This window comes from Rattus rattus, chromosome 5 (assembly GCF_011064425.1).
Source record: "Rattus rattus isolate New Zealand chromosome 5, Rrattus_CSIRO_v1, whole genome shotgun sequence".
NCBI classification, from domain to species: Eukaryota; Metazoa; Chordata; class Mammalia; order Rodentia; family Muridae; genus Rattus; species Rattus rattus.
In genome coordinates, this window is record NC_046158.1 from 65,000,745 (window position 1) to 65,022,946 (window position 22,202).

General features: G+C 43.3%; 2 pseudogenes; both read left to right on the forward strand.

Annotated features, from left to right (window-relative positions):
* Positions 1–905: 905 nt before the first annotated feature.
* Positions 906–1,626, forward strand: LOC116900334 (annotated as a pseudogene).
* Positions 1,627–9,743: 8,117 nt separating this feature from the next.
* On the forward strand, positions 9,744–10,560 carry LOC116900865 (annotated as a pseudogene).
* The last annotated feature ends 11,642 nt before the right edge of the window (positions 10,561–22,202 follow it).

Consider the following 22,202-nt stretch of genomic DNA (forward strand, 5'->3'; position numbering starts at 1 on the left):
ATAAAATGTTACGGGGAGATGGCTCCGTAAAGTGCTCATCATTAAAGCACGCGTGAGTGGAAACTGAAGGGCTCTTTGGAGAGTCAGTTGCGTTGGATGGCGAAGGGGTGTTTCCCTGACACGGGTGAAAGGCTAAGGCGGACTCGTGAAGGAATGTTTCGCTGACGCAGACACAGGAGAGAGGATGTTCTGCTAAAGCAAACACGTGAAAGGACACGTGATGAAGGATTCTTTGCTAACGACACGCATGTATCCGTCCAACTTACATTACATAGTTGAGCTGCATTTGTCGGGACTCCTTGGTGCGCATGCTGAGGCAAGGCTTGTGCTGAGGCAAGGCACATGGAGCATACGTGGTGTCTGGAGGACATAAATAGGATGAGGATGGAGACAGAGGTTGGCTTGCTGCTAGGGCTAGCTGTGCAGTGCTCACAGGTCTCTCATCTTTGCTGATCTTCGCTTCCCTGAGAGAGGCACAGCTGAGAACTTCTCCTGGGGTCCCTGTTTGTCTCTCCTGCTGACTCAAGCCAAGGCTGAGGCCTGGCTGTCTCTGCTAGGTTGTGTCACCGCTGTTGCTCTACGCTACTGAACTGGACTGCTGGTGCATCCGTGAAGTGTTTGAAGTGGACTGAGTTGCCGCTTCTAAACTGTGAACTGGACTGCCGATTTCTAGACAACACAGACGGGAGTTGTTCCAAAGAACCTTTATAAACAGGTCCACTTTCCACCACCACTCCCTTTTCCTTTCTTTCTCACTACCCCTGGTGAGTTGTGGGCTACAAGGAAGGTTAAAGCGGTTCAGAGTCATCATTAAAAATAGGACTTGAGGGCGAAGGTGGAGGCTGAGGCCGGGGGAAGTGAATGGTTTTAGCCAGAGTGCCATGCGCCGCCTTTCTCCGCTGGCCCCGGCGCGCCCAGCAGCTCCTCCCTGGCCATGGCGTTCACTTTCGCGGCCTTCTGCTTTGTGCTGGCGCTGCTGCTCACCGCCGCGCTCATCTTCTTCGCCATCTGGCACATCATAGCATTTGATGAGCTGAAGACCGATTACAAGAACCCTACAGACCAGTGTAATACCCTGAATCCTCTTGTGCTTCCAGAGTACCTCACCCATGCTTTCTTCTGTGTCATGTTTCTCTGTGCAGCAGAGTGGCTTACCCTGGGCCTCGATATGCCCCTTTTGGCATACCATATTTGGAGGTATATGAGTAGACCGGTGATGAGCGGCCCTGGCCTCTATGACCCGACGACCATCATGAATGCAGACATCTAGCCTACTGTCAGAAGGAAGGATGGTGCAAACTAGCTTTTTACCTTCTAGCGGTTTTTTTACTACCTATACGGCATGATCTATATTTTGGTGAGCTCTTAGAACCACACAGAAGAACCGGTCCAGTTAAGTGCATGCAAAACACCACCAATGAAGGGATTCTATCCAGCAAGGTCCTGTTTCCAAGAGTAGCCTATGGAATCTGATCAGTTACTCTAAAAAATGACTTCTTATTTTTTAAATGTTTCCACATTTTTTGCTTGTGGAAAGACTGTTTTCATATGTTCTACTTGGATAAAGAATTTAAATGGAATTACGTATAAATTGATATAAAATGATTACCTCTGGTGTTGACAGGTTGAACTTGCCCTCTTAAGGACCAGCCATAACCCTCCGAGTGATTGCATTAATTACCGGCCGCCCTCAGTCTGTCGGGAGCTTTGTTTAGAGGACTTGTTGGGCTCATTTTGGTTTTATTGAAATGCCATCTAAATATAAATTAGCCGTAGATAATGAGGTGCTTCTGGTGAACTGAAAGCGTGGGAAGCATCGTAGGTTTCCTGCTTATCACTGTAGATGATTATACATGGACACAGCCGTAGGAAGAGTGGGATCTCGTTCCCTGTCGACTTGAATATTATCCCTATGTATTACATGAGAGGGATCTCCCTCACTCCATCAGAGTAATACACTTGCTGTAATTCTTAAGCCTAAGTGCTAATACACATGCCGAGTTACCTGTAAAGAATGCACTTAAAGCTATTCTAAATGGGTTTTTATTTGTAAGACATTATTATCTAAGAAATCGGTTATATTAATGCTTACTGTTCCAATCCAGTGGTCAAGGTATTAAGAATTTGCAAGTACTTTAGATTTTCAAAAAACGAATGAGAGAACTGTGTAACCGCCCCGCTGTTCCTTCAGTGCAACACAATAAAACTCTGAAATGAAAAAAAAATAGGACTTGAGAAAATTAAAGTTACACTTGAGGACATGGGTCAGATGAAGAACCAGATGAAGGTGCTAGAGAGATGGCTCAGTGGTTAAGAGCACTGACTGCTCTTCCTGAGGTCCTGAGTTCATTCCCAGCAACCACATGGTGGCTCACAACCATCTGTAATGAGATCTGATGCCCTCTTCTGGCGTGTCTGAAGACAGTTAATACATATATATATTAAAAAAAAAAAAAAAAAAAGAACCAGATGAAGTGGTGCACATCTGTAACCTCTGTGCTGAGGGGTCCAGAGACAGGCAGATCCAGTCTAGTTGAATAAATGAGCTCCAGGTTCAGTGAGGGACCCTGTCTCAAAAAAGTAGAGAGTGACTGAGGAAGCTATCTAATGTTCACCTCTGCTTTCCACAAGCATTTGCCTGTGTACTTGTATAGATATGTGAATACACACACGTAATGTTGTATGCTGGGGTACGGCTCAGCTAGAGCATGTGTTTAGAATGTGGCTTGCCCTGCGTTCAACTCCCAATGCACAAAACAAAAACCCAACACGTGTGACCAAATAAGGTGCTAGAGAGATGACTCCATGGTGAAGAAGACTTGCTGCTCTTACAGAGGACTTGAATTTAGTTCCCAGCACCTGCATCAGGCAGTTCACAAATGCCTGTATCCGGTTCCAGAGGCTCTGATACTCAGGTCTCAGATAAACATACTTTTTAAACGTCCACATAAGGGGCCGGAGAGATGGCTCAGCAGTTAAAAGCATTGGCTACTCTTCCAGAGGTCCTGAGTTCAGTTCCTGGCTATAACATGGTGGCTCACAACCATCTGTAATGGGATCTGATGCCCTCTTCTGGTAGGCATAAAGACAGCATATTTATATCCATACAGTAATAAATCTTTAAAAATTGAGCAAAAAAAGAAGTCCAAGTAATACAGTATTGTTCTTGCTTATAAACTTCCTGTACACTTGAAGTCCCCTATAAATGACTGATAACATGCAATGTAAGGAGAGGGCCACAGGAGCAGTTATCATCCTGTGCGAGTGAAGGAATAGTGATTCTAAGAAGTCTGCGCATGTTCAGCACAGTGCAGCCTTTCCTGATTGTTTTCTAGGACAGGGAACTAGACTTAGGCTTTGCATTTAGCAGGCGCGCAGTCTACCACTGCGCAACTACTTTTATGGACATTTGTTATTAAAAGGATTGGTCGAGTGCCAGCAAAATGGCTCAGCGGATAGGGCATATCGAAGTCTGACAAACAAGTTCTATCCCCAGGACCCAAGTAGTATGAAAGAACAACTCCTGAAAGATGTCGTCTGGGCTGGAGGGATGGCTCAGAGGTTAAGAGCACTGACTGCTCTTCCAGAGGTCCTGAGTTCAATTCCCAGCAACCACATGGTGGCTCACAGCCATCTGTAATGGGATCCAATGTCACTTTCTGGTGTGTCCGAAGACAGCTACAGTGTGCACATATAATAAATAAATTTAAAAAAAGAAAGAAAGAAAGATGTCGTCTATGCCCTACCACATAGATAGATAGATAGGTGACAGATAGATAGATAGATAGATAGATAGATAGATAGATAGATGGATGACAGATAGATAGGTGACAGATAGATAGATATCTAGATATCTAGATATCTAGATGACAGGTAGATAAATAGATGACTGATAGATATCTAGATAGATAGATGACAGACAGGTAGGTTTCAGTCCCTATTGCAAAGCTTTCACAGACTTGCTTGCAGTTTGAATTAGACACATAGACCTTTATATAGTTGAAAGCCGTGACCTTATCCTGGGGCAGTTTCATAGTTAGCTCATCTAAACTCACCCTAACTTTTCCACTACCCCATCTCCCCACCTGGTTCTCACTACCTGCTTACAGCTCTATTCTCTGTCTGTTCTGCCCTCTTTCGTGTTTTCCTCCACCTCCCTGCCCAGAAGACCTGCTCCCATACTTCCTGCCCCACGTCCGGCCTTTATCTGATCTTTATTACACAACAACCATATTTCAGTCTGAAGCACTCAACAGCAAAACAACATTGGGTCCATCTCTTAAGATTGTCATTGGGAAAGGTTGCCTGACCTTCATCTTTTGGGCAGATGAGAAAGGACAAGCATTTGAATATAGAAAACCGGCTATGGGCCACAGAAATGACAATACCAAAATTCTGCCAGCACTTAGTTATCTGCCAGTACAGAATTAACAGTAGAAAATTCAAGGACAGGGTTGGGGATTTAGCTCAGTGGTAGAGCGCTTGCCTAGGAAGCGCAAGGCCCTGGGTTCGGTCCCCAGCTCCGAAAAAAAAGAAAAAAAAAAGAAAAAAAAGAAAAAAAGAAAATTCAAGGACACACCTTCAAACAATGTAAAGGAAAGTTACCCCAATATCTCTCCCTTTAATCCAAGAAATGACCTTATATTTAACAGCAATAAACTATATACAGTAAGAACAGATATGGGAACTATCAGATAAGAATTACAGTCACAGTGTCTAGTGCATTTGTATTTGGCAACCTTGGAGAAAGTACTCCCCTAGATATCCTATCTCGGTGAGTCCAAAGTTCTGAACCTAAATCACTTTCCTATCACCACTTAAGTTTTCTATACTCTAAATGACTTGCATTTACCAACCTTAAGACATCTTTTTAGACCCTCAAACAATTTCTTAGATGCTAAACAACTTAAGCTTTTATGTCTTTAATCTTTATAAACTTTTTACCTCTTTTCTGTTTTTAATTTGAGTACAAGGAAAATGCAAGGCTCTAACTATCTAGTCTTCAATCTCATCAGAGACCTGAGAGTACATCTTACCTGCATGAGGAGAAAGTACAGAGTAAGCAGCTCCTGAACCTATAAAGATGGCTTCTGCAACAGTCACCCAAGGTCCTCTATGTCGATGGGGCATCCATCTTTTTTTTTTTCTTTTCTATTTTCCGGAGCTGGGGACCGAACCCAGGGCCTTGCACTTGCTAGGCAAGCGCTCTACCACTGAGCTAAATCCCCAACCCTGGGCATCCATCTTTGGTTGCCAGGCTATTAAATTGGATGGAATTTTCTGTGAAGCAGAAATTTTGAAGGGTTCTCCTAAGTTGTCACAGCAAAATGGGGCAATCAACTTCCTGTGTCTTGCTTGCCCACAGTTTGGACAGTGTGCTGTCAGCAGTCGAGGTAAAGGACAGTTTATAGCCCAGCGCCCAGCTTTGCCACATTTGAAGCAAGCTCTAGGTGGAGGTTCTGTGCCCATCATCTTCGCTGGAGGAGATCAGGGCTGCTGCCAGGAGCTGATGTGTCGCTCTGTCGTGAAGAGCCTTTTGTTATTAAAACATCTTAAATGCCATATCCTGCAGATCTCTGAAGTGTTTGAGGACCACCTATCTATATAAAGTGGTCTAAATTTAAAATGTTGCTTGTTTCTAGCTATTTACTTTCTACATAAATTTGAAGATAAATCCAGAAGGCTAAATAACATTTATTTCTGCAATTAACTAAACTAGTACCTAACATGACTACAGATTTGAATATATCAAGTGACTGATTTCTAAACTGCATTTCTTAATTATCCTTAACAGTTTGCAATTGTAGCGCTCATAAAGCTATTGAGGACTGTAATACATTAAGTTTTTAAATGAGTTGCATATGCACAAAGACCTTTAACAAGAGTTCAATCATAGATACACTATGTTACAACAAATATAACAATAAGTTTCTTTTTTTAAAGATTTATTTATTCTATATAAGTACACTGTAGCTGTCTTCAGACACACCAGAAGAAGGCATCAGATCTCATTACAAATGGTTGTGAGCCACCATGTGATTGCTGGGATTTGAACTCAGGACCTCTGGAAGAGCAGTCAGTGCTCTTAATCACTGAGCCATCCCTCTAGCCCCCAACAATAAATTTCTATCATCATATGGAAATCCGTACCAATCTAAAGTATTTGAAACACATCTCATGATGATGATAGAGGAATTTAAGGAGGACATAAATAACTCACTTAAGGACATACAGGAGAACACAGGTAAACAAGTAGAAGCTCTTAAAGAGGAAACACAAAATCCCTTAAGGAATTGCAGGAAAACACGACCAAACAGGTGTAGGCATTGAACAAAACCAACCAGAATCTAAAAATGGAAAAAGAAAAAAATAAAGAAATCACAAAGAGAGACAACCCTGGAGATAGAAAACCTAGGGAAGAGATCAGGAGTCATAGATGAAAGCATCACCAACAGAATACTAGAGAAAGAAGAGAGAATCTCAGGGGCAGAAGATACCATAGAAAACATTGACGCAACTATCAAAGATAATGTAAAACACAAAAAACTCCTAACCCGGGGTTGGGAATTTAGCTCAGTGGTAGAGCGCTTGCCTAGCAAATAAGGCCCTGGGTTGGTCCCCAGCTCCAAAAAAAAAAAAAAAAAAAAAAAAAAAAAAAAAACTCCTAACCCAAAACATCCAGGAAACCCAGGGCACAATAAGAAGATCAAACCTAAGGATATAATAGGTATAGAAGACAGTGAAGACTCCCAACTTAAAGGACCAGTAAATATCTTCAACAAAATCATAAAAGAAAACTTCCCTAACCTAAAGAAAGAGATGCCCATAAACATACAAGAAGCCTACAGAACTCCAAGTAGATTGAACCAGAGAAGAAATTCCTCCCATCACATAATAGTCAAAACACCAAATGCACAAAACAAAGAAAGAATATTAACAACAGTAAAGGAAAAAGGTCAAGTAACATATGAAGGCAGACCTATCAGAATCACACCAGACTTCTCACCAGAGACTATGAAAGCTAGAAGAACCTGGACAGATGTCATACAGACACTAAGAGAACATAAATGCCAGCTCAGGCTACTATATCCAGCAAAACTCTCAACATAGATGGAGAAACCAAGATATTCCATGGCAAAACCAAATTTACAGAATATATTCACACAAATCCAGCCTTACAAAGGATAATAGATGGAAACTCCACAATTATACTTATACCTAAACCACACAAAACCCTACAAAAAAAGAGATAACTTCAGACTGATTTCCCTTATGAATATTGATGTAAAAATAATAAAATTCTCAAAAACCAAATCTAGGAACAAATCAAAACAACCATCCATCATGATCAAGTAGGCTTCATCCCAGGAATGCAGGGATGGTTCAATATACAGAAATTCATCAACATAATCCACTATATAAACTAACTCAAAGAAAAAAATTACATGATTATCTCATTAGATGCTGAGAAAGCATTTGACAAAATTCAATACCCCTTCATGATAAAAGTTTTGGAAAGATAGGAATTCAAGTCCCATACCTAAACATAGTAAAAGCAATATACAGCAAACCAGTAGCCAACATCAAACTAAATGGAGAGAAACTTGAAGCAATCCTATTAAAATCAGGGACTAGACAAGGCTGCCCACTCTCTCCCTACCTATTCAGTATAGTACCTGAAGTCCTAGCCAGAGCAATCAGACAACAAAAAGAGGTCAAAGAAATACAAATTGGAAAGGAAGAAGTCAAAATATCGCTACTTGCAGATGATATGATAGTATACTTAAGTGACCCCAGAAATTTCATCATAGAATTCCTAAACTTGATAAACAACTTCAGCAAAGTGGTGGGATATAAAATTAACTCAAACAAATCAGTAGTCTTCCTCTACTCAAATGATAAACAGGCTGAGAAAAAAATTAGGGAAATGACACCCTTCACAATAGCCACAAATAATATAATATATATTGATGTGACTCTAACCAAGCAAGTGAAAGATCTATATGACAAGAACTTCAAGTCTCTGAGGGAAGAAATCAAAGAAGATATTAGAAGACAGAAAGAACTCTCATGCTCATAGATCGGCAGGATTAATATAGTAAAAATGGCCATCTTGCCAAAAGCAATCTACAGATTCAATGCAATCCCCATCAAAATTCCAACTCGATTCTTCACAGAGTTAGAAAGAGCAATTTGTAAATTCATTTGTAATAACATAAAACCCAGGATAAGGAAAACTATCCTCAACAATAAAAGGACTTCTGGGGAATCACCATCCCTGACCTCAAGCTGTATTACAGAGCAATAGTGATAAAATACTATGTGGTACTGGGAAAGAGACAGGTAAGTAGATCAATGTAATAAAATTGAAGACTCAGAAATGAACCCACACACCTATGGTCACTTGATCTTTGACAAAGGAGCTCAAACCATCCAATGGAAAAAAATTGCATTTTCAACAAATGGTGCTGGTTCAACTGGAAGTCAGCATGTAGAAGAATGCAAATCGATCCAAAACAAAACTATACAGGTTCGAAATGCCCTCTGCCATAGTGTTTTCTTTTTTCTTTTTAGCACAAAAAATATTTCCCCTTTTCACTACTTCTCACCTTCCTTTTGGAGACTTCATTTTATTATTTAAACTTAAATTTTCTTTCTATGACTTATTTTTTTTTTAAGATTTATTTATTTTATGGCTGTGAGTACACTGTTGCTGTCCTCAGACACACCAGAAAAAGCATCAGATCCTATTACAGATGGTTGGGAGCCACCATGTGGTTGTTGGGATTTGAACTCAGGACCTTTGGAAGAGCAGTCAGTGCTCTTAACCACTGAGCCATCTCTCCAGCCCTCTATGACTTCTTATACTCAGTTTCTTTCCTATTCTTTTTCAGTGTCTATGCAAGCTTTAAAAACATTCCTACCTATGTTTCCTAAACATTCCTACCTATTCCTCCTCTTTTTACCAGTTCCAAACTTTAATATTTATTTCCATATTTAAGTTTCTTTGTCCTCTAGGTAGTGCCCGCTCAGAGCATACATTATCCATTCTGAGGTTTTTGGCTGTTTGTTGTCTTTGCTCACGGTAAGAATCTGAGGCATCAGGACAGGCTCTGGGCCTCTGCTTCCTTCTCCAGAGAGGAGCACTGTGGCTCTGGAAAGGTGAGCTGTCTGTCCATCTGAAGTGAGAGACCAGGTCCATCCACCACCCACCACTCACACACACAGCAGCTCGAGGCTGACTTCCACTTCTGTGCGTGAGTTCTCTCATTTGATCTGGGTCTCCTGTCCGGAGCTCACCGCCCTAACCTTGGGTCTTGTGTCCCACATCCATGTACTAGATTTTGCGGAGCTTACGAGGACCCGCTTGCAATTTAAATAAGACCTGGAGAGTTCTATACAGTTTAAAGCCGTTGGCCTTACGCTGGGCAGTCTCTTAGCTAGCTCCTTTAACTTTTTCTCCATCCCGTCTCCCCCATATGGTTCTCATTACCCGATACAACTCTGTTCTCTCTGTTCTGCTCTTTCCGGTCTCACTCCGTATCCCTGCATTTAAGTCCCGCTTCCTGCCCCAGATTCGGCCATCAGCTCTTCACCAGACAACAACCATATTCAGTCTGAACCGGTCAGCAGCAAGACACCCTCTCCGTGTCTTAGGGTTGCCTTAGGCAGCAAGGATTGCCTGCCCTTCCTTTGGGCAGGCGAAGAAAGACAGGCGTTTATTTATATAGAGTAAACTGGCGATGGGCCACGGACATGACAATACCAAAATCCTGCCAACACTGGGTTTCTCTGCCAGTACAGAATTAGCAATTGAAAATACAGGGACCTATCTTCGAACAATGTAAAAGAAGGTCACCCCAACAAGTTCTCATTAGCATGAAAGAAAGAAAAATGAAGGAGGAAAGGACAGGAATTGTTGAGTCTGGCGGGATGGCACACAACTGTAATTGAAGTCCTCTACCTCAAAAACTAACAAACAAATATAAAACAATAAAAATGTAAGCCAGGCTGTTAGAGGTTGTCCCATGTTGCTACATATTCAAATGCTAAATCTACCCCTCCACCCCCAAGTTCTAATTGTCCCCAGACAGTGAATTCCCAGGCATACCAGTCTTTGTTGTATAAACCTTGCTCCCAAATTTAAAGCCATTGGTTAAATAAAAATGGCTACGACCCGTTGCTGGGAAGAATAGAGGTTCTCAGTTACTGGGCTAGGGAGTCACAGGAGTACCAAGAAAGGGAAGGAGAGAACTTGATTGCTGCCTCTTTTGAGCTTGCTCCAGAGCTTGCCAGTGTGTCTCAGGATGAATCTGATGAAGCTGCTGAGGAGGTAAAGCGTCTCAAGACTCAGCCAACTGATGAAGAGATGCCATTCATCGACAGTCACTTCATCAAGCTACTGTGGGCGATGTAAATACAGATCAACCGGGACTGTTGGACCTCAAGGGCAAAGCCAAGTGGGACACATGGAAGGAGCTGAAAGGGACTTCCAAGGAAAGTGCCATGAAGACCTATGTGGAAAAGGTAGAAGAGCTAAAGAAGAAATACAGAATATAAATGACCAGATCTGGTGACCAGTCACATGCGTGACATAATGCCTGTGAAGGCATAATGCCTTGGTTTTTTTCCTAATGTAGATGATAAGGCTCTGATACATTAGGGCCAGAGTTGATCACTGCTCCTCCTCCAGTGGAGTTTTTACCTGAAGTCAATTAAAAGTGCATTTGTTACTCTTAAGAGAGAGAGAGAGAAAAGAAGAGAAGAGAAGAGAAGAGAAGAGAAGAGAAGAGAAGAGAAAAGGAGGAGGAGGAGGAGGAAAGAGGAAGAGGAAGAGGAAGAGGAAGAGGGAGAGGAGGATGTGAAGAGGAGGAGGGAGAACAGGAGGTCTCCATTAGACACACTGGACCAGGGGCACGAAGCTGAGTGAAATGCCTCCTGAGGACAGACTGATGGGGCAGGAATAACCCGAGCAACACTCAAACATCAGATATTTGGGGAGTGCAGCTGGGAAGTAGACAGTCTAGAGTACAGAAAAATAGACAGGGGTAACTGCCCCCCTCCCTGTATTTGTGCTAAGCTGGTTAGAGAAATCCATAGGACTCTGCCTCGATTATTGATGAGCTGGTAATTTCTTACTAATAACTAATAGAACTTATTTAAATCCTTTTACACCAGGCATAGCTGAACAAACTTTTAATTCCAGCACTTAGGAGGCAAAGGCAGGTCGGTCTTTGTGAGTTCAAGACAAGCCTGCTCTATATAGTAGGTTCTAGGTCAGTTAAGGCTACACAGTTTAATATTGTTTTTATCTTGTTTTTCAGGCAAGGTCTTTCTATGTAGCCCTGGCTATCCTAGAACTCTCTATATAGACCAGGTGGACCTCAAACTCACAGAGATCCACCTGCCTCTGGCTACTAAGTGCTGGTATCAAAGGTGTGCATCACTATGCCCAGTTTGTTCTAGTTATTAATTAATTAAAATAAAAGAAATATCAGAAACAAAGGAATCATTAGGTTGGGCTAGAGATATAGCTCAGTGGTAGATTGTTCTCCTTACAAGATGTAGGCCAGGAGATATGTCTCTAGCAACACACACACACACACACACACACACACACACACACACACACAATTAAGAAAGTTTGAAGACTGAGAACCTAACTGAGCTGGTAGAGAGCTTGCCAAACATGTACAAAGCTCTGGTCCTATCCCCAGTATCCAATTTTAAACAACTAAAACCAAATTGGCATAGCGGCACACACCTAGAATCTCAGCACTTAGGAAGTAGAAGTAAGGGATCAAAAATTCAAGGTCATCCTTGGCTCCACAGTAAGTCAGAGACCAGCCTGAACTACTTGAGACAGTATTAAAACCAAAGAGTCAATATGAATTTTATTAATTCAATTTTTAAGTATATTTATTTTATGTATCACTCTCTTCAGACACACCAGAAGAAGGCATCAGATCCCATTACAGATGGTTGTGAGCCACCTCATGATTGCTGAGAACTGAACTCAGGACCTCTGGAAAAGCAGTCAGTACCCTTAACCTCTGAGCCATCTCTCTAGTCCTATTAATCCATTTTTTAAAAAAATGATATTACTATCTATTTGTTGGAATTGATCAGGGAATAGTAAAAACCAAACAGTGCCCCTGAGACAGTGTTCACTGCTGGGCATCCATGGGCTAGGCACAAACTATGATGGTGTTGTGAACATGTTTGGCAAAACCAATTAAGAGACCCCAGCAGTGTGGGAGCTCCTTCTGTCTGTGCTAGAAACACAGATCATGCTGAGAGGCAGTTGTTACTGCTTTTCCTCCAGTTCTAAGTGCTAGAATCCAAAGATAGCCTCTGTGCCCCAGGCCTACAGGTAACAAGGCCTTTGCCTTTCTTCAGGCTCCTGAGAAGACAAGACTAGAAAAGACTATGAGTCAGACAGGAACCGGACATAGATCTCTCCTGAGAGACACAGCCAGAATATGGCAAATACATAGGCGAATGCCAGCAGCAAACCACTGAACTGAGAACGGGACCCCCGTTTAAGGAATCAGAGAAAGGACTGAAAGAGCTTGAAGGGGCTTGAGACCCCATATGAACAACAATGCCAACCAACCAGAGCTTCCAGGGACTAAGCCACTACCCAAAGACTATACATGGACTGACCCTGGGCTCCAACCTCATAGGTAGCACCAGTGGTAAGAGCACCAGTGGAAGCAGAAGCCCTTGGCCCTGCCAAGGCTGAACCCCCAGTGAACGTGATTGTTGGGGGGAGGGTGGTAATGAGGGGAGGATGGAGAGGGGAACACCCAGATAGAAGAGGAGAGGGAGGGGTTAGGGGGATGTTGGCCTGGAAACTGGGAAAGGGAATAACAATTGAAATGTAAATAAGAAATACCCAAGTTAATAAAGATGGAGGAAAAAAAAGAAAGTTGCGCATGACATCTTGATTTACCAAACTGGAATGAAGTGCTTTGAATAACAATGGCTCCTACAGGCTCATATATGAATACTTAGTCAGGAGTTAATGGAACTGTTTGAAAGGATTACAAGGATAAGGAGGTGTGGCTTTGATGGAGTGGGTGTGGCCTCATTGGAGGAAGTATGTCACTGGGGGTGGCTTTGAAGTTTCAAAAGCCCAGGTCTCTCTCTCTCTCTTTCTCTTTCTCTCTCTCTCTCTCTCTCTCTCTCTCTCTCTCTCTCTCTCTCTCTCTCTCTCTCTCTCTCTCCTCTCTCTCTCTCTCTCTCTCTCTCTCTCTCTCTCTCTCTCTCTCTCTCTCCCTCTCTCCCTCTCTCTCTCTCTCTCTCTCTCTCCCTCCCCTCCCCCTTCCTCTCTCTCTCTCTCTCCTCTCTCTCTCTCTCTCTCTCTCTCTCTCTCTCTCTCTCTCTCTCTCTCTCTCTCTCTCTCTCTCTCTCTCTCTCTCTCTCTCTCTCTCTCTGCTGCACATCAAGAAGTAGAGCTCTTGGCTGGTACCCAGTGCCTGTCTGCATGCCACCATGTTCCTTGCCATGATGATAATGAACTAAACCTTTGAAATTATAAGAAGAAGCCCCCAATTAAATATTTTCCTTTTATAGGTTGCCTCGGTCATGGTGTCTCATCACAGCAATAGAACAGTGACTAAGACAAGTAGTAACCTGCTATTTAGAGGAAAAAGGGAGAAAATACAGCCCATCTGAGAAATTTGAAAATAAATTTATTTTGCTTTTTGATCGTTTGAGACAGAATCTCACTATCTAATCCTGGCTGGTCTAGAACTCACTATTCAGCCCAGGTTGGCCCCAAACTTCCTGTGATCCTCCTGTTTATACTCCACACATGTTCAAGATTATAGACACGTGCCACTATGCCTGAATCTGGAAATAAACTTTCCTCAGCACATGAGTCTGCCGTGATACCTTCTGGCCACAACACCATGTAAAAGGTGTTCTCCACAAGCAGGCTGCAATGTTCCTTAGAGAACTAATAGAAAAGGAAGAATGAAAATAGACATGCTGACACATGCCTGTAATCTGAGCATGGGGAGGTAGAGGCAAGAGGACCAGAAGGTCAGGGTCATCCTTAGCTATATAGCAAGGGCAAGTTCAAGGTCAGCCTGGGACACTTGGCAGTCGGTGAAAACAAAAGTAGACAATGTAAGTGCAGCAAAGACAGTCTTCCTTTCGTCCCGAAGAATGGCCTCATTGCTGTTATTATCATCTTCTTCTTCTTCATCATTACCACCACCACCACCACCACCACCACCACCATCATCATCATCATCATCCAAACTGAATTTAATTTGATGGCAAAGAATTCAAGGACCCTGCCCAGCATGACTTGTTGTAGACATGGCAACAAGTTGAGCTCCCAGCAACCTCGCCTTTCCGCCAGACCCAGATTTCTCAACAGCCACACTGTTTATATTTCAGGAGTCGCTAAATGTCTCCTGGGAAACAAAATTGCCCCTTGTTAGAATGCACTGGTCTCAGTCAGCCATTGGCACAGGCAGTGGCAGGTGAACCACTTCTATCCAGTGACTCATGCGGAGTTGTCTCTGGGGAAACATTGGAAAAGGTTTTTCTTTTTTCCTTCAGAAAAAGAGTAATTCTTTTTTTCTTTAAAGACTCCTCTTGAGGTGAGAATGTGGCTTGGTTAGTGGGATGCCTGCCCAGCATGCACAAAACTCTGGTTCAGTCTGCATAAACCAGGTAGGATAGTAGAAGCCTGTAATCCCAGCCCTTAAAAGGTAGAATCAGGAAGATACTAAGTCCAAGGTCATCCTAGGCTATATGGGTACATATAGACTTAAGGCTAGCCTAGGCTGTATGAGTCTCTCTCTCAAAAATATTCTCTTCTCTCCCCTGCATGCCATTGCTACAGGTAATTTCTGCATTTTTCTTACTGCCAACCTAAGGATGAAGTGCAGAGAGATATAAGGAATAATATATATATATATATATTTCTATAATATACATGTACATTATAAAAGCCATGTTTCTCTAGTGCAGTGCAAAGGGTGCAGTGAGCATGGAAGTAACAGGAGACTTCTACTGAATCCAGGCCTCTGAGAGACTCATCTAACTCAGAAGGAAGCCAGCATACAGGTCCTCTTGTCTCATAAAACAAATCTGCTTTATTATGTAGCTCACTTGAATGAAGATTTACGTTATTCGAAACAGAAATTACAAGGCCACGGAGCGTTCTGAAACCCAAGGAATGGAGTCTAATGGGAGTGGTGTTAAACCTATTCCTGTGTGGCCAAGGAAGGGAAAGGCTGAAGAGCAGACCTGAAGATGTCCTGGGTGGCAGAAGAAGCAAGGACAGCTGTTCAGAGAATCCTCATCCCAGCCCAGGACCAGTCTTCTGAAGCCTCCTCATGGTCCCCTTGAGCCACTTGCCTCCCTAGCTTCTCAAGTGGAGGAACTGAGACTTAAAGAGAGCCATGGACCCAAGGCCACAGAGCAAACCAGAACAATTTGTCTAGGTTTCTGATGGCTAACCATATGACCTTTTCATTTTTACTGCCCTATCTCTTTTTCTCTCTTTCCTTCTTCCTTCCTTTCTTTACTATATAAGGGTGTTTTCCCTGCATGCATGTCTGTGCACCATGTGTATGCCTGATGCCCAAGGAGGCCACAAGAGGGCATCAGATCATCTGGAATTGGAATTATAGATAGTTGTGATCCAACATGTGAGTACTGGGAACCAAATCCAAGTCCTCTGCAGTAATATGTGCTGTTAATCACTGTCTTAGTTACTTTTTTATTCTTGAAAAAACACCATGACCAAGGAAACTCATAAAAAGAAAATTTTAATTTAGGGCTTATGGTTGCAGAGTGTTAAAGAATCCATGATCATCCTGGCAGCAGGCAGCAGGCAGACAGCAGGTAGGCAGGCAGGTAGCAGGCAGGCAGCAGGCAGGCAGGTAGGCAGGCAGGTAGCAGGCAGGCAGCAGGCAGGCAGCAGGCAGGCAGGTAGGCAGGCAGGTAGCAGGCAGGCATGCAGCAGGCAGGCAGGTAGGCAGGCAGGTAGCAGGCAGGCAGCAGGCAGGCAGCAGGCAGGCAGGTAGCAGGCAGGCAGCAGGCAGAAGGCAGCAGGAAGCAGGGCAGGAGGCAGCAGGCAGGCAGGCAGCAGGCAGCAGGCAGCAGGCAGCAGGCAGCAGGCAGCAGGCAGCAGGCAGCAGGCAGCAGGCAGGCAGGCAGGCAGCAGGCTGACAGTCAATAACTGAGATCCTACATCCTTATCTGCAATTAGGAGACAGGGAGACCTAAGCAGGAATCCATGGGCGTTTGAAACTTCAAAGCCAGCCCATAGGGAAACATCTCCTCTAACAAGACCTCGTATTCTCTAACAGTTCCACCAACATGGGACAGAACTTTCAAATATATGGAGGTGGGGGGCATTCTCATTCAAACCACAAAGACTGCTAAGCCATCTCTCCGGCCCCTACATATAATTTTAAAAAATAATCTTAGAGATAGGAATGGTGACACGTATGTTTAATCCCAGCACTTGGAAGACCAAGGCACGTAGATCTCTGTGAGTTTGATGACAGCCTGGTCTACAAAAGGAGTCTAGGTGAGCTAGGACAACATGGTGAGACCCTGTCTCAAACAAGCAAGCAAGCAAGCAAGCAAGCAAGCAAACAAACCCACAAATCTTAGAGAAAACGAATAATGGATTCTGAAGGCGCTGCTGTCTTGAAGTGACTCCTGCAGCTGCATGGTAGTCTTTGCCTGCCCTTGAGGAGTCCCTCCAGTGCATACTGTTATGGAGGTTACAATAGCCCCAGAGGTAGTGTTGGCCTCTGTATTAGTTACTTGTTTTTTACTGTGATAAACACCATAACCCAAGTGACTTAGGGAACAAAGAGTTTATTTTGACTTAGTTTCAGGTGAGTCCATATTGGAGGTGGAGGAATGTTGGCAAGAGCAGGAACCTGAGAGATCACATTTTCAACTTCAAACATGAAACAGGGAAGCAAATTGGAAGTGGGGTGAGGTTATAAACTCTCAAGCTACCCCAAATGATGTACTTCCTCCAGCAGGCTTCTCCCCAGTCTACCAACCAGGGATCAAGTGTTCAAATACATGAACCAATGGGCGACATTTTTGATCCACTAAAGCCCCCTGACCCAGAATTGGGGGCGTTGCTGAGAGTGGAAGCAGAAGAGACTCCGTCATCACTAGAAGCCTCCGGTGACTGGGTGTGATCCGTGGAAGAGGCCTCCGCAGATCTGATGGTTGGATTTGGCTGCCATTTCAGCCTTGGTACTGGGATGGGAGAATTATCTCTTTCTGCTTCTTGCTAGCACTTATCCACCCACACCTAGAGACTACAGTGCTATGGGTAAGAGGAGCAAAGCCTCCGGTGAGATCAGAACACTGTGAGATCAGAACGTCTGTGGTGTTTAGGCTCCCTTTCCTTGGCAGCACCTTTAAAGCCGGGGAATGCACACTCTCGTGCCTTTCTTTTTTAGATTTCTATTTAAGTGTATGAGTATTTTACCTGCATGCACGTGTACATCTGAGGTGGTCAGAAGAGCACGTTAGAGTTGGAATTACAGATGGTTTTGAGCCTCCTTTGAGCACTGGGAACCTAAACTGGGTCCTCTGCAAGAGCAACAAGTATCCTTACCTTCTGAACCATCTCTCCTGCCTGATTTCCTTTTTTTTTTTTTTTTTTTTTTTTTCCTTTTTTTCAGAACCAGGGCCTTGCACTTGCTAGGCAAGCACTCTACCACTGAGCTAAATCCCCAACCCCGCCTGATTTCTTAAAAACATTTCTCCAGGGGTATAATTTATAACAAAGTCAAAGAATTTTTCTGAGTGAACAGTTGTAAGATCAAGGACCACACACTCTTGCTGTGCTACACTGCCCAACAGCACTAGCTGCATGGGTTCGCTCCCTTTTCTCTGGTGTCATGTTTCCTGTACTCCATGCCAGCCTTTAGCTCCATATGTAGCCTCAGGTGACCTTGAACTGATCCTTCTGACTTCACCTCCAGAGGCCTGCACCACTGTTTGCCTGCATTTGTTTTCTCTTGTAACAAATTATTATTTAAAAAAAATTGAGTCCTCCACTCCCTGTTACCACATTACAATCTGCGTGTGTAAGACCACAAGTAGTAGTTGCATGGCCTTTCTAAAGTAGATTTATGCTATTTATTTGTTAGTTGGTGGGTTGGTTGATTGATTTTTCTGGAACTTGAGATTTTTAAAAGCAAAGGTCTGGTGAAATGGCTAAATATGTTAAGGCACTTGCTACCAAGCCTGATAGCCTAAATTCAATCTCCAAACCCACGTGGTGAAAGGAGAGAGACCGGTGCTGAAGCAGGAGGATCGCAAGTTCAAGAGTAGTCTGGGCTATGCAGTGAGACCCTGTCTCACAGAAAGGAGGAAGTAATGAGTTATGGTGTCTTAGTCACTGTTCTATTGCTGTGAAGAGACACCATGACCAAGGCAACCCTTAAAAGGAAAGCATTTAATTGGGGACTTGCTTAGAGGTGAGGAGGGTTAGTCCATTGTCATCATGGTGGGGACTATAATGCCCTGAAGCAGTAGCTTCAGCTATAACCTGACCTACAGACAGCAGACAGACAGAACCGAGCCTGGCACAGATTTTTTAAATCTCAAAACCCACCCATAGTGACACATTTCCTCCAATAAAGCCACACCTTCTAATTAATCCTTCTCAAATAGTGCCACTTCCTGATAACTAAGCATTCAAATATATGAGTCTATGGGGGTGACTCTTATTCAAACCACTACATAAAAGGAGGAAAGAGAGAGGGAAGAGAGGGGATAAGATCTTTTTAATTGTGTATGTGTGTTCTTGGGCATGCCATTGTACTAGTGTGGAAGTCAGAAGATAGTCTCCATTGTGAGTTCTGGAGGTTTAAATCAGGTCACCAGGCTTGCATGGTAAATGATTGTACCTGCTGAGTCATCTTGTTTGCCCAGAAAATATTATTTTTCCCTGCTTGATGATCATATGTCTTTAGATTTAAACAAAAAACAAAAAAAAAAAAAAAAACAAGGTTTCTCTGTGTAGCCCTGGCTGTCCTGGATGCAATCTGCCAAACAAGCTGGCCTCAAACTCACAGATACCCACCTGCCTCTGCCTCCCGAGTGCTGGGATTAAAGGCTTCTGCCACTGTTCGGGGACATATGCCTTTATTTTTATATTAGCACTCCAGTGTCACTTGGGGCAAATGTGCTATTCTGAATCAGACAGTTTGGATAGGCTTTGCAGTAGGACGTGCATTTCATTCCAACTTTGAGAAAGAACACAGGACCCATGCCCAAACTGACTTGCAGAGTCCACCTGGATCACAGGATCACTGGATCACAGTAGCTCTCAACAATGTGTACGATTCAGTTGAAACCCCAAAGACGTGTGTTAGAACTTCTAGGTTGAGAATGACTCTTTTGGTCCTAGAATTGTGATGCTGTAAGGTAGGAGGTAAAACAGAACCTTGCGGTGACACCCTATCTGAGAATGAAGCCCACAAGTATAGTAATCAACTAATCAACTTGTGAGACCCTGGATGTAGCCTGTGGCCAGACTATTATAGATCAATATATTTTCTTCCTCCCAACCAATTTAAATGGTTGCACTGAGAAAGTCCTAATTAAGTCAATATATAATAAAAGTCACAGGCTTGGTGGGGGCAAGTAACAGAGTGTTTTAGGGGAGAAAGACTAAGACAATTTAAAAAGAACACAAAGACAGAGCTCTGTGAGGTACTTTGGCCTTTTCTAGTTAACAGGAACACTCAGAGCAGAGCCAGCAGCATGGAAGTGAAGTGGATACTCATTCATTTCTCAGTAAATTCTCTGGGCTTCCACTGGAATCACTCTGCCAAAAAATATGTTTTTGAGTACCTGGCGCTGTTAGACAATGAGAATGCTTTCAAACCCCAGAAAATATCCGCACTGGTCACATGTGGTGGTGAGATGGGAAGATTTTTGTATTTTCTTTCTTTTTTTTTTTTTTTTTTTTTTTTTTTTTTCGGAGCTGGGGACCGAACCCAGGGCCTCTGGGCTAAATCCCCAACCCAGATTTTTTTTTTTTTTTTTTTTTTTATCATCACAGCTCCAGCACCAAGAAGCTAAATGACTTAACCCAGATCACCTAGGAAGTGGTAAAATCAGAACTGAAAAATGAAACTTTGACCTCTTCCAGGCGAGACTGTCCCAGCCCAGGCGTGTTTTAGCTGGTAAACACCTCACTTTTCTTGGGCTCTGTTTACTGCCTCTGGGGGGTTTTGACATTACTTACCATCCCCTCTTTGCCCAAACCTTGCCTGCGCAAGTGTGCTGTTCTCATTCTCTCCCTCTTCCCACACCCCTTTGACTTGTCTTCTCCTCTTAGCTTGAACATAAGTTACTAAATAACCCATCTTAGGGTCCCCACACGGAACTCTTATCAGGGATGGCTGCTCATATCTTATCTTGATGAATGGCCCATTGGAATTGTGCTATTCTCTAACTCATAATTCCGACATCAGCTCCCTTCCTGTCTGCAGTCTTCCCAAAACTTCATGAGTAGCTTTTGCCACGAACCATTAAACGTGTTGTGGAACATCCTCAGTTGTCCAAACCCTTCAGCCCTGTGATAGTCGGAGCCTCTCATTGCTCATAGGCAAATACGATAGATTTTTTTTTTTTTTTACTTTTACCACTAACATACAAATACCCTTCCTAATGGCCTTGCTGTTTCTAATTGATGTTGAGAACTATTTGTGTTAAATTAAGAGCAACTTGTAATTTATTAGAATAAAAAGCTACCATTTTACTATTACATTTTGATGTGTATGCCAGCTTAGGTCCTTATTACTTTCAGAGATGATGGTTTGAAGCTGATATTACTATATTCATTTGCTTAAAAGTTTTGAAGAGTTGGGGTGACCTGCATAAGGTCACACAGTAACTGGCAGAGGTAGACTTTGGATCAGGTCCATTGGACTTCAAAGCCCATGTGCCCGACCTACAAACTGCCTCCTGATATCAGCTAGTACTGGGCTGACTAGAAGGCCATATTAGGATTAACTTCTGTATTTCAACCAAATTTTCAAAAACTCCATATGTAGTTTCACTTAATGTTCATAATAACACCCTGATGGCATTAGCTTTGTTGTCCATATATTAAGGATACAAACACTAAAAAATTTAAAAAGGAAAGTGACACATGGATGCAAAAGAAAAGCCAGATTCCAAACTCAGTTCTTTTCTTAGTTCCTTGTTCTTTCTCTGCATTACATGCTGCCTGCACTCAATGTTTGTCTGGTACAGAACAAGAGGACCAGAGTTGGAGCAGTGCCTTTTCTCCATTTTGTCTCTAATGGCCTGTGTAGCCCGATTGGCACTGAAATATGTGTTCGTCTGTGTAATAAATCTTGAGCACTGGTACATGCCAGGCACTAGGGAAAATTGTGTACAAAGGCCATCTCGGTTCCTGAACCCAGAGTTGACACTCTCAACCGGCAAAGACAATTTCCCAGTGACAAGTGTCACAAGGTACGGGTAGGAAATACCGGATAAAATGAATTTCGAATAGTCAAGAGAAGACAAAAAATTTTTTTTGACAGCATCTCACCATGTGACCCGGTATCCAGTTTGGAAACAGATTAGCATCGAACTCACACATCCACCTGCCTTTGCCTCTCAAATGCTGGATTAAGGGTCTGTGCCACCACATTTGACCCGAGGGGACACATTTTGTTGCTGTTGCTTCTTACTCCTAGTATTGAGGATTGACATCAGGGATGTTGGGAAGTGCTGTACCACTGAGCTAGTTGTAAACGCAAAAGGAGGAATCTACAGAATTCATTCTTAAGTCAGACAGGATCTGTTGGTCATTAGACAGCACAACTCTAACGGAAACACCCACTGAACTTTATGTCGTCAAAGCCTGAGAGAATAGATATATAACTCAGTTGTTCCAGTTGTTAGTTCTCTGACCTTGCCTTTGCCGTCAGGGTCACCCCACCACCACCACATCATTACCATCCCCCTCCCTACTCCTTCCGGACACTTCCGGCTTGCGCAGGCGCAAGAGAAATCGCCTTTCCCAGTGGCGCGAGGAACCCATACCCATACGCATGCGCGTCCCGCCCATAAGCCCCGCCCAAGGCGCCTCCTCGCGAGCGCCTGCCGTTTCTTTAGGCGGGCCAGTGGGCGGGGCCTAAGCGGGCGGCGCGCCGCGGGCGGGCCAG